This window comes from Diorhabda sublineata, unplaced genomic scaffold (assembly GCF_026230105.1).
Source record: "Diorhabda sublineata isolate icDioSubl1.1 unplaced genomic scaffold, icDioSubl1.1 Dsub_31, whole genome shotgun sequence".
NCBI lineage: Eukaryota > Metazoa > Arthropoda > Insecta > Coleoptera > Chrysomelidae > Diorhabda > Diorhabda sublineata.
Window position 1 is genome coordinate 268177 of NW_026614254.1, and position 18147 is coordinate 286323.

General features: G+C 26.3%; 1 pseudogene; it reads right to left on the reverse strand.

Moving 5' to 3' along the window:
* Window positions 1-1420: 1420 nt before the first annotated feature.
* Window positions 1421-4498, reverse strand: LOC130452232 (cytochrome c oxidase subunit 1-like; annotated as a pseudogene).
* Between the last annotated feature and the right edge of the window lie 13649 nt (window positions 4499-18147).

The following is an 18147-nucleotide window of genomic DNA, read 5'->3' on the forward strand; positions in this document are numbered from 1 at the left end:
AATTTGAACAATAATTAGTAAATTTACTGAGGTAATTGTTATTATTGGTCCTGTGTTACCCAACAAAGTTATTAATAAATGACCAGCAATTATATTTGCTGATAAACGGATAGCCAAGGTTCCGGGTCGAATTACGTTTCTAATAGTTTCAATACATACAATAAAAGGTATAAGAATTGGAGGAGTTCCTTGAGGAACTAAATGAGCTAATATATGAATAGTATTATTTAATCACCCATAAATTATAAATCTTACTCATAATGGTAGAGCTAATCTTAACGTTAAAGTTATATGCCTTGTTCTTGTAAAAATATAAGGGAATAAACCTAAGAAATTATTAAATAAAATAATAGAAAATAAAGAAATAAAGATTAAGGTTCTTCCTTGCGATTTATAATTTCCTAATAAAATTTTAAATTCTTCATGTAAAGTTATAATAATTTTATTTCAAAAAATATTAAATCGTGAAGGAACTAATCAAAATAATGGAGGAATAATTCTTAATCCAATTAAGGTTCTTAATCAATTTAATGAAAAGTTAAAATTTGAACTAGGATCAAATGATGAGAATAAATTTATTATCATTTTCAATTAAAATTTATTTTATTAGTTTTAGTTTCAGTTGTTTCAATTTTATAAAAAAAATTAAAATAATTTAAATTATTAAAACAAAAGAAGATTCTTAAAAAGAAAAATATTAATGTTAATCAGTATAATGGTATTATTTGTGGAATTAAAAATTATCAAAGTGATTATTTTAGCTTGACAAGCTAATGTTATAAATTAACTAAATTTTTCATTAGAAATATCCGTTATAATATTATAGATGATTTAAAATTCCATTGCTTAATTTCAGCCATCTAATGATAATTCAATTATTATAATAATTCATTTAGAAAAGTATTTATGTTAGATTTATGGTTAGATCCACAAATTTCTGAACATTGTCCGTAAAATAATCCTGATCGATTAATTGAAAATCTTGTTTGATTTAATCGTCCCGGAGTACCATCAATTTTTACTCCTAGTGAATGAATTGTTCATGAATGAATCACATCTGCAGATGTAACTAATAATCGAATATGTATTTGATTTAAAATGGAATTATTACCCGGTTTTCTACATCTAAAAGACGAAAATTAAATGAATTTATATCATTAATTGGAACTATATATGAGTCAAATTCAATAGTTTTAAAATCTGAATATTCATAAGATCAGTATCATGATGTCCAATTGTTTTAATAGTAATTATTGGGTTATTAATTTCATCTAGGATGTAGATTAATCGAAGTGAAGGAATAGCAATAAAAACTAAAGTAATAGTTGGTAAAATAGTTCAAATAATTTCAATTAATTGACCTACTAATAAGTAACGATGTAAAAATTTATTAAAAAATAATGAAATTAGTAATTGTCCTACTAAAACAGTAATAATTACTAAAATTATTAAAGCATGATCATGAAAATATGATAATTGTTCTATTAAAGGTGATGCTCTATCTTGTAATATGAAACTTTTTCAAGTTGAAATTTCTAAAAAAAGTTTAAACTTTATGTTTGGGGTTTAAGTCCAATGCACTAATCTGCCATATTAGAAATTAGCAGATAATATTGATAATTCAGAATAACTGTGTTCTGCTGGTGGGTTAAATTGTAATCATTCAATTGAAGAATTCATTCTTAATGAACTAATTCTTTTTCGTTGTATAGAGAAAGCCTCTCAAAAAAATAAATAATAAAAAAATTACTCTAATAAGGGAAATTAAAGACCCAATTGATGAAACAATATTTCATAGAGTAAAAATATCAGGGTAATCTGAATATCGTCGTGGTATTCCTATTAGTCCTAAAAAATGTTGTGGAAAAAATGTTAAATTTACTCCAATAAATATAATAAAAAATTGAATTTTTAAGTAGAAATTATTTAAGGTTAGACCCGTGAATAAAGGGAATCATTGAACAATTCCTGCTATAATTGCAAATACTGCACCTATAGAAAGAACATAATGAAAGTGGGCTACAACATAATAAGTATCATGTAAAACAATATCAATTGAAGAATTAGCTAAGACTACTCCCGTTAATCCTCCAACTGTAAATAAAAAAATAAATCCTAGTGTCCATAATTTTGCCGGTCTATAATTAATTCTTGATCCATGAAAAGTAGCTAATCATCTAAAAACTTTGATTCCAGTAGGAACTGCAATAATTATAGTAGCTGATGTAAAATAAGCTCGAGTGTCTACATCTATGCCTACTGTAAATATATGATGAGCTCAAACAATAAACGCTAATAAACCAATTGCTATTACTGCATAAATTATTCCTAATGTCCCAAAAGCTTATTTTTTTCTACTCTCTTGTCTTACAATACGAGAAATTAAACCAAAACCTGTGAGAATTAAAATATAAACTTCAGGGGGTCCAAAAAATCAAAATAAATGTTGATATAAGATTGGGTCCCCACCTCCAGCAGGGTCAAAAAAAGAAGTATTCAGATTTCGATCAGTTAATAATATAGTAATAGCTCCTGCTAAAACTGGTAAAGATAATAGTAAAAGGATTGCTGTAATTACAACAGCTCATATAAATAAAGGTATTCGATCTAAAGTTATACCTTTAGGTCGTATATTAATTACTGTAGTAATAAAATTAATAGCACCTAGAATTGAAGAAATTCCAGCTAAGTGTAAACTAAAAATGGCTAAATCTACTGAAGATCCTCCATGTGCAATATTAGATGAAAGAGGGGGGTAAACTGTTCATCCAGTTCCTGCACCCCTTTCTACAATTCTTCTTATAATTAGAAGAAATAAAGAGGGAGGTTATAATCAAAAACTTATATTATTTATTCGGGGAAAGGCTATATCTGGGGCATCAATTATTAAAGGGATTAATCAGTTTCCAAAACCTCCAATTATAATTGGCATTACCATAAAAAAATTATGATAAATGCATGAGCAGTTACGATTACATTATAAATTTGATCATTTCCAATCAAAGTTCCGGGTCTTCCTAACTCTGTTCGTACTAGTACTCTAAGGGAAGTACTTACTATTCCAGCCCAGATTCCAAAAATAAAATATAATGTTCCAATATCTTTATGATTTGTTGAAAACAACCATTTATTCGGTAAAATGGCCGAGTTCAGGCGATAAATTGTAAATTTATTTATTAATATTAATATTCTTTTACCAAGCCTTATAATCAAGTATGTTATTAACTTGCAAATATAAAGGTAAATAATTTTTAAGGCTTAGATCAAATAAATAATCAACTTTGAAGGTTGATAATTTAACTTAACTTAAATCCTTAAAGTAAAGTAAAGTAAATGCATTTAAAAATAAAAAGATAAAATTGTTAAATTTTGTTGGTTTAACTAGATTTTCTGTTATTAAAATAGTTAATAAAGAAAATGTTAACCGAATATAAAAGTATAAGGTAATTAACGTTGTAATGATTAAAATTAATCTTAGAGAATATATTTTATTTAAAATTAAGTTATTAACCACAATTCATTTTGGAAGAAACCCTAAAAAGGGGGGTATACCCCCTAAAGATAAAAAATTTAAAATAAAAAATAATTTCATTAATTTATTCGTATTCAATGCATTAAAAAGCTGGTTTAGGTTAAATAAATTTAGTTTTATAAAAAAAATAATAATATTTAACCTAATAAAAAAATAGATAATAAAATATACTAATCAAATTAAGTAATTTAGAATTCATTATTCCTGTGAGTATTGAACCAATATGATTAATTGAAGAATAAGCTATAATTTTTCGTAAACTTGTTTGATTTAATCCTAAAATTCCTCCTACAATAAAAGAAGTAATAATTACAAATGTTAAAAATTGGGTTATACTTAAATTATACATCACTAAAATTATAGGGGCTAATTTTTGTCATGTTAATAAAATAAGTCCGTTTATTCAATTTAATCCTTCTATTACTTCGGGAAATCAGGAGTGAAAGGGAGCAGCTCCTAATTTTGTTAATAATGCTGAGTTAAGGGTTATCATTAATCAAGTATCAGAATTATTAGGGATATCATCTGAGGAGATTAATGATATAATTACAGCAAATAAAATAATAGTAGAGGCTAAGGCTTGGGTAATAAAATATTTTAAAGATGCTTCTACAGGGTAAATATTTTTATTTGATTTTATTAAAGGGATAATTCTTAAAAGATTAATTTCAAGACCAATTCATATATTAAATGAAGAATAAGCTGAAATTGAAATTAATGTCCCAATTATTATTGAGTTAAAGAATAGTATTTTATATAATTTTATTATTAAAAAGGAAAGAAACCTTCATAAATGGGGTATGAACCCAGTAGCTTAAATTTAGCTTACCTTTTTTACATTTTAATATGAGATGTATATTAACTTTTGATGTTAAAAGAAATAGTTTAATCTATTAAGTGTAATTTTTTTGGGGGGTGTATTACACATAATTAATTCTATCAAAATTACCCTTTTTTCAGGCACATCATTATTTTTTTAAAAAACAAGTTTTTAGTTAAACATAAAGTTTTTAATTTACCAAAAAAAGTAATTTAAAAAAATTCTTTTTTTAGAAAAAAAATGTGCATTTTTGTGCATTTTTTGCACATTTTTGGCATCAGGATTTTGTGCATTTTTTTGTAAATTTTTTTACACTAACGGTAAAAGTCAATGAATCATGAAAATTTTCTTTAAAAATTTCAAGTATATGGGTTTTTCTAATATAAAAGTTTAATTAATTAAAATAATAGAAATGTAGATATCACCCAAGAGTATATTTAGTATTAGATTTTTAATAATGTTAATAGTTTCTAGTAACTTTATATAAATATAAATAATAATAATTTATAAACTATTAAACTTATGAATTAATTCGATTGTTATATATATAGAAAACTATTTAAAGACTTAAATTGAAAATCCCAGAAAGAGAATCATTTAGATCTTATTTACCATATTATTAATTTATGAATGGAGAATTATTAATATCATATTAAACCATAATATATTTATAAGTATATCACGTATAAATTTATAAAGAATATAAATTGATTAAATATTAAATAATTCTTTAATTAATATAACCTTTATTTACCTATAAAAAAAACCTCTTTTTTTAATAATAAAATAAAGTTTCATATGATTAGAGGATTTAATTTGTTAAAAATTGTTTTATTTTTATATAAAATTCAAATAATTCAACAATAAAAATATAGAATTTTTGGGATATAGTTTGTTTTTATGTTTATATTTTATTAAAATTATCAAAAGTTTAAGTTTAAAAATAATTTTCATAAAATTCAATTTTTTTATAAAAAATTAAAAAAAAAATATTTTTTTCTTTATTATTTTAGTTAGTTAATTTGATTTTTAAAATTATTCAAAATTATAGTTTAATAGTTACTTTTTTTTTAAAAACCTCCATTTTTTGTTAATAGAAAATTTTAAAGAGTTGTATTTTTACTAAATTTTGAGGTTAAAATTTTTAATTTATGGGATGAATTTAACTGAAAATTTGAATCAATTATTTTGTAATTTGCATTAAAGGGTACGGGTCAATTTAATTTATGGAATTAATTTATCTGAAAATTTGAATCAATTATTTTGTAATTTGCATTAAGGGGTACGGGTCAATTTAATTTATGGAATTAATTTAACTGAAAATTTGAATCAATTATTTTGTAACTTGCATTAAGGGGTACGGGTCAATTTAATTTATGGAATTGATTTAACTGAAAATTTGAATCAATTATTTTGTAACTTGAATTAAGGGGTGCAGGTCAATTTAATTTATGGAATGTATTTGACTGAAAATTTGAATCAATTATTTTGTAACTTGCATTAAGGGGTGCAGGTCTATTTAATTTATTTAAATTTTTAGGTTATTAAATTAGGATTTTATTAAAAATTGTTACTTAGTTCTCATATAGGAAAAGAATTTGATTTTGTCATAAAATTTTAAATTAAAATAGGTTAAAATTTAAAAAATAAATTTGAAGAATAATTTGTTTTTAATTTAAGTCAGTGGGAAAAATTTTTATAGACAGGAAGTTCATTTTATGTTTATTTAATTGTTTATATTTTGAAAGTTTTATTTTAACTTGAAAATTAGGTGTTATTTTTTATTATGTGTAAATTATTTTATAGAAGAATTTAACAGTGATTAAAATTATATATTAGAGAAATTTAGATTTAGAAATAGTAAGTATTATTAACAAAATTTGTGCCAGCAGTTGCGGTTATACAAATAATATAATTTAATTTTATTAATAGAAATTAGTGGTAAATAATAATTTTAATATGAAATTTAATAAGAGAAATTTAAAAATTTTATTTAAAAATTTAAATTTGTTAATGAAGTTTAAAAATTTAAAGTATAGACTAGGATTAGAATCCCTATTATTTTAAATGTAATTAAAAATATTAAATGAGTAAGAGTAATGTTCTTGAAAATTAAAAATTTTGGCGGTATTTTAGTCTTTTCAGAGGAACCTGTTCTGTAAATGATAATCCACGATTTAATTTTCTTATATTATTAGTTTGTATATCATCGTAATTGAATATTTTATTAAAATTATAAAAATTTAGAATTTAATATTATAAAATTTATCAGATCAAGGTGCAATTTATATATAATATTAATGGGTTACGATAAAAATATTTTTGGATAATTTTTATTATTAAAAATTTAAATTTGTATTTGATAGTAATTTTAATAAATTAATTAAAATGATTTTAGCTCTAAAATATGCACATATCGCCCGTCGCTTTCATATAATATGGAATAAGTCGTAGTAAGTAGACTTACTGGAAAGTGAGTCTAGAATACAAATTAGAGCTTGATTAAAAAGTATTTTAGTTACATTAAAAAGTTAATTGTGAAATTCAATTTAATTTGAAATAAGAATTTTATTATTTTTTTAAGTTATAAAGTTTTAATTTAAGTAATTTTTGGGCTAATTTTTATGGCTAATTTTCAAGTTTTTATGGCTAATTTTTGAGTTTTTTTAGCTAATTTTCATGTTTTATAGCTATTTTATGAGTTTTTGTAGCTAATTTCTGAGTTTTTCTATCAATTTTTGAGTTTTGTGGCTAATTTTTGTGTTTTTCTAGCTGTATTTTGGGTTTTTTAGCTAATTTCTGAGTTTTTCTAGCTAATTTTTAGAGTTTTCCTAGTTATAAAAACTATAAAAACCCAAAAATAGCTATAAAACCCAAAAATTAGCTACAAAAACCCAAAAATTACCTATAAAACCTCAAAAAATAGCTATAAAACCCAAAAATTTATGAGTTTCATAGCTAATCTTTGGAATTTCATAGCTAATTTTTGGGTTTCCATGGCTAATTTTCGAGTTTTTCTAGCTAATTTCTGAGTTTTTCTAGCTAATGTTTAAGTTTCCCGGCTGATTTTTGGGTTTTTCTAGCTAATTTTTGGGTTTTTATGGCTTATTTTGCGGATCTTTCTATCTGATTTTTCTAGCTAATTTTTGAGTTTCTTTAGTTGATTTATGGGTTTTATGGCTAATTTTTGGGTTTTTATCTCTAATTGTTGAGTTTTTTCAACAAATTTTTGGGTTTTATAGCTAATTTTCGAGTTTTTTTAGCTAATTTTTGGATTTTATAGCTAATTTTTGGGTTTTTAAAAATAGTTTATAGGTTTTTCTAACAATTTATTGGTTCTTGTGGCTAATTTCTGAGTTTTTTTAGCTAATTTTTAGAGTTTTTCTAGTTATAAAAACTATAAAAACCCAAGAAATAGCTATAAAACTCAAAAATTAGCTAGAAAAACCCGAAAAATGAGACATAAAAATCCAAAAATTAGCTAGAAAACTTAAACATTAGCTAGAAGAACTCAAAAATTAGCCATAAAAACCCAAAAATTGCTAGAAAAACCCAAAAATTAGCTATAAACTCAAAAATAGCTATAAAACCCAAAAATTTATGGGTTCCATAGCTAATCTTTGGAATTTTATAGCTAATTTTTTGGTTTTTCATGGCTAATTTTCGAGTTTTTCTAGCTAATTCCTGAGTTTTTCCAGCTAATGTATAAGTTTCCCGGCTGATTTTTGGGTTTTTCTAGCTAATTTTTGGGTTTTTATGGCTTATTTTTTGGATTTTTCTATCTGATTTTTGGGTTTTCTAGCAATTTTTGGGTTTTTGTGGCTAATTTTTGAGTTTTTATGGCCAATTTTCTAGTTTTTCTATCTAATTTTTGGGTTTTCTAGCTAATTTTTTAGTTTTTCTTGGTAATTTTTGGGTTTTTCTAGCTGATTTGTGGGTTTTATAGCTAATATTTGGGTTATTATGGCTAATTTTTGGGATTTTGTGGCTAATTTTTGAGTTTTTATGGCTAATTTTCGAGTTTTTCTAGCTGATTTGTGGGTTTTATGGCTAATTTTTGGGTTTTTATGGCTGATTTTTTGTTTTCTGTGCCAATTTTTTGAGTTTTTGTGGCTAGTTTTTTGAGTTTTTCCAGCTAATTTTTGGGTTTTTCCAGTTAGTTTTTGGGTTTTATGGCTAATTGTTGAGTTTTTTCAACTAATTTTTGGGTTTATAGCTGATTTTCGAGTTTTTTTAGCTAATTTTTGTGTTTTATAGCTAATTTTGAGAGTTTTCCTAGCTATAACAACTATAAAAACCAAAAAAATAGCTATAAAACCAAAAAATTAGCTAGAAAAACCCAAAAAATAAGCCATAAAAACCCAAAAATTAGCTAGAAAACTTAAACATTAGCTAGAAAAACCCAAAAATTAGCTATAAAAATTAAAAAAAAAGCTATAAAACCCAAAAATTCATGGGTTTCATAGCTAATCGTTGGAATTTTATAGCTAATTATTGGGTTTTCATGACTAATTTTCGAGTTTTTCTAGCTAACTTCTGAGTTTTTCCAGCTAATGTTTAAGTTTCCCAGCTAATTTTTGGGTTTTTATGGCTAATTTTTTGGTTTTATAGCTATTTTTTCAGTTTTTATAGCTGATTTTTGGGTTTTTCCAACAATTTTTGTGTTTTGTGGCTAATTTCTGAGTTTTTCTAGATAAATTTCGAGTTTTTCTGGCAAATTTTTGGGTTTTAAGGCTAATTTCAGGGTTTTTATGGCTAATACTTGGGTTTTTATGGCTAATTTTTGAGTTTTTCTAGCTAATTTTTGAGTTTTATTGCTATTTTTTCAGTTTTTATAGCTAATTTTTGGATTTTTCTAACAATTTTTGGATTTTATAGCTATTTTTTGAGTTTTTATCGCTAATTTTTGGATTTTTCTAATAATTTTTGGGTTTTGTGACTAATTTATGAGTTTTTCTAGCTAATTTTCGAGTTCTTCTGGCTAATTTTTGGGTTTCATGGCTAATTTTTATGGCTAATTTTCAAGTTTTTATGGCTAATTTTTGAGTTTTTTTAGCTAATTTTCATGTTTTATAGCTATTTTATGAGTTTTTGTAGCTAATTTCTGAGTTTTTCTATCAATTTTTGAGTTTTGTGGCTAATTTTTGTGTTTTTCTAGCTGTATTTTGGGTTTTTTAGCTAATTTCTGAGTTTTTCTAGCTAATTTTTAGAGTTTTCCTAGTTATAAAAACTATAAAAACCCAAAAATAGCTATAAAACCCAAAAATTAGCTACAAAAACCCAAAAATTACCTATAAAACCTCAAAAAATAGCTATAAAACCCAAAAATTTATGAGTTTCATAGCTAATCTTTGGAATTTCATAGCTAATTTTTGGGTTTCCATGGCTAATTTTCGAGTTTTTCTAGCTAATTTCTGAGTTTTTCTAGCTAATGTTTAAGTTTCCCGGCTGATTTTTGAGTTTTTATGGCTAATTTCTGAGTTTTTCTAGCTAATTTTTAGAGTTTTTCTAGCTAATGTTTAAGTTTCCCGGCTGATTTTTGGGTTTTTCTAGCTAATTTTTGGGTTTTTATGGCTTATTTTGCGGATCTTTCTATCTGATTTTTCTAGCTAATTTTTGAGTTTCTTTAGTTGATTTATGGGTTTTATGGCTAATTTTTGGGTTTTTATCGCTAATTGTTGAGTTTTTTCAACAAATTTTTGGGTTTTATAGCTAATTTTCGAGTTTTTTTAGCTAATTTTTGGATTTTATAGCTAATTTTTGGGTTTTTAAAAATAGTTTATAGGTTTTTCTAACAATTTATTGGTTCTTGTGGCTAATTTCTGAGTTTTTTTAGCTAATTTTTAGAGTTTTTCTAGTTATAAAAACTATAAAAACCCAAGAAATAGCTATAAAACTCAAAAATTAGCTAGAAAAACCCGAAAAATGAGACATAAAAATCCAAAAATTAGCTAGAAAACTTAAACATTAGCTAGAAGAACTCAAAAATTAGCCATAAAAACCCAAAAATTGCTAGAAAAACCCAAAAATTAGCTATAAACTCAAAAATAGCTATAAAACCCAAAAATTTATGGGTTCCATAGCTAATCTTTGGAATTTTATAGCTAATTTTTTGGTTTTTCATGGCTAATTTTCGAGTTTTTCTAGCTAATTCCTGAGTTTTTCCAGCTAATGTATAAGTTTCCCGGCTGATTTTTGGGTTTTTCTAGCTAATTTTTGGGTTTTTATGGCTTATTTTTTGGATTTTTCTATCTGATTTTTGGGTTTTCTAGCAATTTTTGGGTTTTTGTGGCTAATTTTTGAGTTTTTATGGCCAATTTTCTAGTTTTTCTATCTAATTTTTGGGTTTTCTAGCTAATTTTTTAGTTTTTCTTGGTAATTTTTGGGTTTTTCTAGCTGATTTGTGGGTTTTATAGCTAATATTTGGGTTATTATGGCTAATTTTTGGGTTTTTGTGGCTAATTTTTGAGTTTTTATGGCTAATTTTTGAGTTTTTCCAGCTAATTTGAGGGTTTTATAGCTAATTTTTGGGTTTTTATGGCTTATTTCTGAGTTTTTATGGCTAATTTTCGAGTTCTTCTGGCTAGTTTTTGGGTTTTATGGCTAATTTTTGGGTTTTTATGGCTGATTTTTGGGTTTTTATGGCTAATTTTTGGGTTTTTCTAGCTAATTTTTGGGTTTCATAGGTATTTTACGAGTTTCTATAGCTAATATTTGAGTTTTTCTAGCTGATTGTTGGGTTTTTGTGGCTAATTTCTGAGTTTTTTTAGCTGATTTTCGAGTTTTTCTAGCTAATTCTCGAGTTTTTCCAGCTAATTGTTGGGTTTTATGGCTGAATTTTGAGTTTTCCTATCTAATTTTCGAGCTTTTCTGGCTAATTTTTGGGTTTTTTGGCTAATTTTTGGGTTTTTGTGGCTAATTTTTGGGTTTCTATAGCTAATTTTTGGGTTTTTTGGCTAATTTCTGAGTTTTCCTAGCTAATTGTTGGGTTTTTTGGCTAATTTCTGAATTTTTATGGCTGCTTTTCCAGGTTCTGGCTAAGTTTTGGGTTTTTGTAGCTAATTTTTGTGTTTTTATGGCTAATTTTTGAGTTTTTCCAGCTAATATTTGGGGTTTTCTTGCTAATTTTTGGGTTTTATAGCTATTTTTTGAGTTTTTATAGCTAATTTTCGAGTTCTTCTGGCTAATTTTTGGGTTTTATGGCTAATTTTTATGGCTAATTTTTGAGTTTTTCAGCTAATTCTTATGTTTTATAAATATTTCTTGAGTATTTATATCTAATTTTCGAGTTTTTCTAACAATTTTTTGGTTTTTGTGGCTAATTTTTGAGAGAATTAGCTGGAAAACTCAAACATTAGCTAGAAAAACTCGAAAATTAGCTATAAAAACCCGAAAAATATCAAAAATATCAAAAATTCATGAGTTTCATAGCTAATCTTTGGAATTTTATAGCCAATTTTTGGGTTTTCATGGCTAATTTTTGAGTTTTTCTAGCTAATGTTTGAGTTTTCTAGCTAATTTTTGGGTTTTTATGGCTAACTTTTGGGTTTTTATGGCTGATTTTTGGGTTTTATAGCTAATTTTCGAATTTTTCTAGCTAATTTTTAGGTTTTATAGCTATTTTTTGAGTTTTAGTTAGCTAAATTCTGGGTTTTTCTAACAATCTTTGGGTTTTGTGACTAATTTCTGTGTTTTTCTAGCTGATTGTTGAGTTTTTGTGGCTAATTTTTGGGTTTTAGTGGTTAATTTTTGGGTTTTTATGGCTAATTTTTGGGTCATGTGGCTAATTTCTGAGATTTTCTAGCCAATTGTTGGGTTTTGTGGCTAATTTCTGAGTTTTTCTAGCTAATTTTCTAGTTTTTCTGGCAAATTCTTGGGTTTTATGGCTAATTTTTAGGTTTTTATAGCTGATTTGTGGATTTTTATGGCTAATTTATGGGTTTTGTGGCTAATTTTTGAGTTTTTCTAGCTAGTTTCTGAGTTTTTCTAGCTAATTTTTGAGTTTCTCTAGCTAATTTTCGGGTTTTATGGCTAATTTTTGGATTTTCATGGCTAATTTTTGAGGTTTTCTAGCTAATTTTTGGGTTTTTATAGCTAATTTTTGGGTTTTATAGCTATTTTTTGAGTTTTTAAAGCTAAATTCTGGGTTTTTTAACAATTTTTGGGTTTGGTGACTAAATTCTGCGTTTTTCCAGCTAATTTTTGGTTTTTTGTGGCTAATTTTTGTGTTTTGTGGCTGATTTCTGGGTTTTTATGGCTAATTTTTGGGTTTTGTTGCTAATTTCTGAGTTTTTCTAGCCGATTGTTGGGTTTTTGTGGCTAATTTTTGAGTTTTTATGGCTCATTCGTGAGTTTTTCTAGCTAATTTGTGGGTTTTATAGCTAATTTTTGGGTTTTTATGGCTAATTTTTGAGTTTTTGTGGCTAATTATTGGTTTTTTGTGGCTAATTCTTGAGTTTTTATGGCTAATTTTTGAGTTTTTCCAGCTGATTTCTGAGTTTTTCCAACCAATTTTGGAGTTTCTCTAGCTATTTTTTTGGGTTTCATGGCTAATTTTTGGAATTTTATAGCTATTTTTTGGGTTTTCATTACTAATTTTTGAGTTTTTCTAGTTGATGTTTGAGTTTTTCTAGCTAATGTTTTAGTTTTCTAGCTGTTTTTTGGGTTTTATAGCTAATTTATGGGTTTTATGGCTAATTTTTGGGTTTTCATGACTAATTTTCGAGTTTTTCTAGCTAACTTCTGAGTTTTACCAGCTAATGTTTAAGTTTCCCAGCTAATTTTTGGGTTTTTATGGCTAATTTTTGGGTCATGTGGCTAATTTCTGAGATTTTCTAGCCAATTGTTGGGTTTTGTGGCTAATTTCTGAGTTTTTCTAGCTAATTTTCTAGTTTTTCTGGCAAATTCTTGGGTTTTATGGCTAATTTTTAGGTTTTTATAGCTGATTTGTGGATTTTTATGGCTAATTTATGGGTTTTGTGGCTAATTTTTGAGTTTTTCTAGCTAGTTTCTGAGTTTTTCTAGCTAATTTTTGAGTTTCTCTAGCTAATTTTCGGGTTTTATGGCTAATTTTTGGATTTTCATGGCTAATTTTTGAGGTTTTCTAGCTAATTTTTGGGTTTTTATAGCTAATTTTTGGGTTTTATAGCTATTTTTTGAGTTTTTAAAGCTAAATTCTGGGTTTTTTAACAATTTTTGGGTTTGGTGACTAAATTCTGCGTTTTTCCAGCTAATTTTTGGTTTTTTGTGGCTAATTTTTGTGTTTTGTGGCTGATTTCTGGGTTTTTATGGCTAATTTTTGGGTTTTGTTGCTAATTTCTGAGTTTTTCTAGCCGATTGTTGGGTTTTTGTGGCTAATTTTTGAGTTTTTATGGCTCATTCGTGAGTTTTTCTAGCTAATTTGTGGGTTTTATAGCTAATTTTTGGGTTTTTATGGCTAATTTTTGAGTTTTTGTGGCTAATTATTGGTTTTTTGTGGCTAATTCTTGAGTTTTTATGGCTAATTTTTGAGTTTTTCCAGCTGATTTCTGAGTTTTTCCAACCAATTTTGGAGTTTCTCTAGCTATTTTTTTGGGTTTCATGGCTAATTTTTGGAATTTTATAGCTATTTTTTGGGTTTTCATTACTAATTTTTGAGTTTTTCTAGTTGATGTTTGAGTTTTTCTAGCTAATGTTTTAGTTTTCTAGCTGTTTTTTGGGTTTTATAGCTAATTTATGGGTTTTATGGCTAATTTTTGGGTTTTCATGACTAATTTTCGAGTTTTTCTAGCTAACTTCTGAGTTTTACCAGCTAATGTTTAAGTTTCCCAGCTAATTTTTGGGTTTTTATGGCTAATTTTTGGGTTTTATAGCTTTTTTTTGAGTTTTTATAGCTAATTCTTGGGTTTTTCCAACAATTTTTGGGTTTTGTTGCTAATTTCTGAGTTTTTCTAGCTAATGTTCGAGTTTTTCTTGCTATTTTTTGAGTTTAAAGGCTAATTTTTAAGTTTTTATGGCTAATTTTTGAGTTTTTTTCAGCTAATTTTCATGATTTATAGCTGATTTTTGAGTCTTCATAGCTAATTTTTGAGTTTTTTTATCAATTTTTGGGTTTGTGGCTACTTTTTGAGTTTTTCTAGCTAATTTTTGGGTTTTTCTAGCTAATTTCTGAGATTTTCCAACTAATTTTTGGGTTTCTCCAGCTAATTTTCGGATTTTATGGCTAATTTTTGGGTTTTTATGGCTAATTTTTGAGGTTTTCTGGCTAATTTTTGGGTTTTTATAGCTAATTTTTGCGTTTTATAGCTATTTTTTGAGTTTTTATAGCTAAATTCTGGGTTTTCCTAACGATTTTTGGGTTTTGTGACTAATTTGTGTTTTTCCAGCTGATTGTTGGGTTTTTGTGGCCAATTTTTGTGTTTTATGGCTGATTTTTGAGTTTTTATGGCTAATTTTTGGGTTTTCTAGCAATTTTTGGGTCTTTATGGCTAATTTTTGGGATTTTGTGGCTAATTTTTGAGTTTTTATGGCTAATTTTCGAGTTTTTCTAGCTGATTTGTGGGTTTTATGGCTAATTTTTGGGTTTTTGTGGCTGATTTTTTGTTTTCTGTGCCAATTTTTTGAGTTTTTGTGGCTAGTTTTTTGAGTTTTTCCAGCTAATTTTTGGGTTTTTCCAGTTAGTTTTTGGGTTTTATGGCTAATTGTTGAGTTTTTTCAACTAATTTTTGGGTTTTATAGCTGATTTTCGAGTTTTTTAGCTAATTTTTGTGTTTTATAGCTAATTTTGAGAGTTTTCCTAGCTATAACAACTATAAAAACCAAAAAAATAGCTATAAAACCAAAAAATTAGCTAGAAAAACCCAAAAAATAAGCCATAAAAACCCAAAAATTAGCTAGAAAACTTAAACATTAGCTAGAAAAACCCAAAAATTAGCTATAAAAATTAAAAAAAAAGCTATAAAACCCAAAAATTCATGGGTTTCATAGCTAATCGTTGGAATTTTATAGCTAATTATTGGGTTTTCATGACTAATTCTCGAGTTTTTCTAGCTAACTTCTGAGTTTTTCCAGCTAATGTTTAAGTTTCCCAGCTAATTTTTGGGTTTTTATGGCTAATTTTTTGGTTTTATAGCTATTTTTTCAGTTTTTATAGCTGATTTTTGGGTTTTTCCAACAATTTTTGTGTTTTGTGGCTAATTTCTGAGTTTTTCTAGATAAATTTCGAGTTTTTCTGGCAAATTTTTGGGTTTTAAGGCTAATTTCAGGGTTTTTATGGCTAATACTTGGGTTTTTATGGCTAATTTTTGAGTTTTTCTAGCTAATTTTTGAGTTTTATTGCTATTTTTTCAGTTTTTATAGCTAATTTTTGGATTTTTCTAACAATTTTTGGATTTTGAGGCTAATTTTTGAGTTTCTATGGCTAATTTTTGAGTTTCTATGGCTAATTTTTGAGTGCTGGATAATTTTTGGGTTTCATCGCTAATTTTTTAATTTTTGGGTTTTGTGGCTGATTTTTGAATTTTATTGCCAATTTTTGGGGTTTTGTGGCTAATTCTTGAATTTTTCTGGCTAATTTTTGAGTTTTTCCAGCTAATTTGAGGGTTTATAGCTAATTTTTGAGTTTTTATGGCTAATTTTTCTGTTTTTGTGGCTAATATCTGAGTTTTTCTGGCTAATTTTTGGGCTTTTATGTCTAATTTCTGGGTTTTTAAAGCTAATTCTTTATTTTTCTAGCAATTTTTGGGTTTTTATAGCTAATTTTTGGGTTTTATAGCTATTTTTTGAGTTTTTAAAGCTAAATTCTGGGTTTTTTAACAATTTTTGGGTTTGGTGACTAAATTCTGCGTTTTTCCAGCTAATTTTTGGTTTTTTGTGGCTAATTTTTGTGTTTTGTGGCTGATTTCTGGGTTTTTATGGCTAATTTTTGGGTTTTGTTGCTAATTTCTGAGTTTTTCTAGCCGATTGTTGGGTTTTTGTGGCTAATTTTTGAGTTTTTATGGCTCATTCGTGAGTTTTTCTAGCTAATTTGTGGGTTTTATAGCTAATTTTTGGGTTTTTATGGCTAATTTTTGAGTTTTTGTGGCTAATTATTGGTTTTTTGTGGCTAATTCTTGAGTTTTTATGGCTAATTTTTGAGTTTTTCCAGCTGATTTCTGAGTTTTTCCAACCAATTTTGGAGTTTCTCTAGCTATTTTTTTGGGTTTCATGGCTAATTTTTGGAATTTTATAGCTATTTTTTGGGTTTTCATTACTAATTTTTGAGTTTTTCTAGTTGATGTTTGAGTTTTTCTAGCTAATGTTTTAGTTTTCTAGCTGTTTTTTGGGTTTTATAGCTAATTTATGGGTTTTATGGCTAATTTTTGGGTTTTCATGACTAATTTTCGAGTTTTTCTAGCTAACTTCTGAGTTTTACCAGCTAATGTTTAAGTTTCCCAGCTAATTTTTGGGTTTTTATGGCTAATTTTTGGGTTTTATAGCTTTTTTTTGAGTTTTTATAGCTAATTCTTGGGTTTTTCCAACAATTTTTGGGTTTTGTTGCTAATTTCTGAGTTTTTCTAGCTAATGTTCGAGTTTTTCTTGCTATTTTTTGAGTTTAAAGGCTAATTTTTAAGTTTTTATGGCTAATTTTTGAGTTTTTTTCAGCTAATTTTCATGATTTATAGCTGATTTTTGAGTCTTCATAGCTAATTTTTGAGTTTTTTTATCAATTTTTGGGTTTGTGGCTACTTTTTGAGTTTTTCTAGCTAATTTTTGGGTTTTTCTAGCTAATTTCTGAGATTTTCCAACTAATTTTTGGGTTTCTCCAGCTAATTTTCGGATTTTATGGCTAATTTTTGGGTTTTTATGGCTAATTTTTGAGGTTTTCTGGCTAATTTTTGGGTTTTTATAGCTAATTTTTGCGTTTTATAGCTATTTTTTGAGTTTTTATAGCTAAATTCTGGGTTTTCCTAACGATTTTTGGGTTTTGTGACTAATTTGTGTTTTTCCAGCTGATTGTTGGGTTTTTGTGGCCAATTTTTGTGTTTTATGGCTGATTTTTGAGTTTTTATGGCTAATTTTTGGGTTTTCTAGCAATTTTTGGGTCTTTATGGCTAATTTTTGGGATTTTGTGGCTAATTTTTGAGTTTTTATGGCTAATTTTCGAGTTTTTCTAGCTGATTTGTGGGTTTTATGGCTAATTTTTGGGTTTTTGTGGCTGATTTTTTGTTTTCTGTGCCAATTTTTTGAGTTTTTGTGGCTAGTTTTTTGAGTTTTTCCAGCTAATTTTTGGGTTTTTCCAGTTAGTTTTTGGGTTTTATGGCTAATTGTTGAGTTTTTTCAACTAATTTTTGGGTTTTATAGCTGATTTTCGAGTTTTTTAGCTAATTTTTGTGTTTTATAGCTAATTTTGAGAGTTTTCCTAGCTATAACAACTATAAAAACCAAAAAAATAGCTATAAAACCAAAAAATTAGCTAGAAAAACCCAAAAAATAAGCCATAAAAACCCAAAAATTAGCTAGAAAACTTAAACATTAGCTAGAAAAACCCAAAAATTAGCTATAAAAATTAAAAAAAAAGCTATAAAACCCAAAAATTCATGGGTTTCATAGCTAATCGTTGGAATTTTATAGCTAATTATTGGGTTTTCATGACTAATTCTCGAGTTTTTCTAGCTAACTTCTGAGTTTTTCCAGCTAATGTTTAAGTTTCCCAGCTAATTTTTGGGTTTTTATGGCTAATTTTTTGGTTTTATAGCTATTTTTTCAGTTTTTATAGCTGATTTTTGGGTTTTTCCAACAATTTTTGTGTTTTGTGGCTAATTTCTGAGTTTTTCTA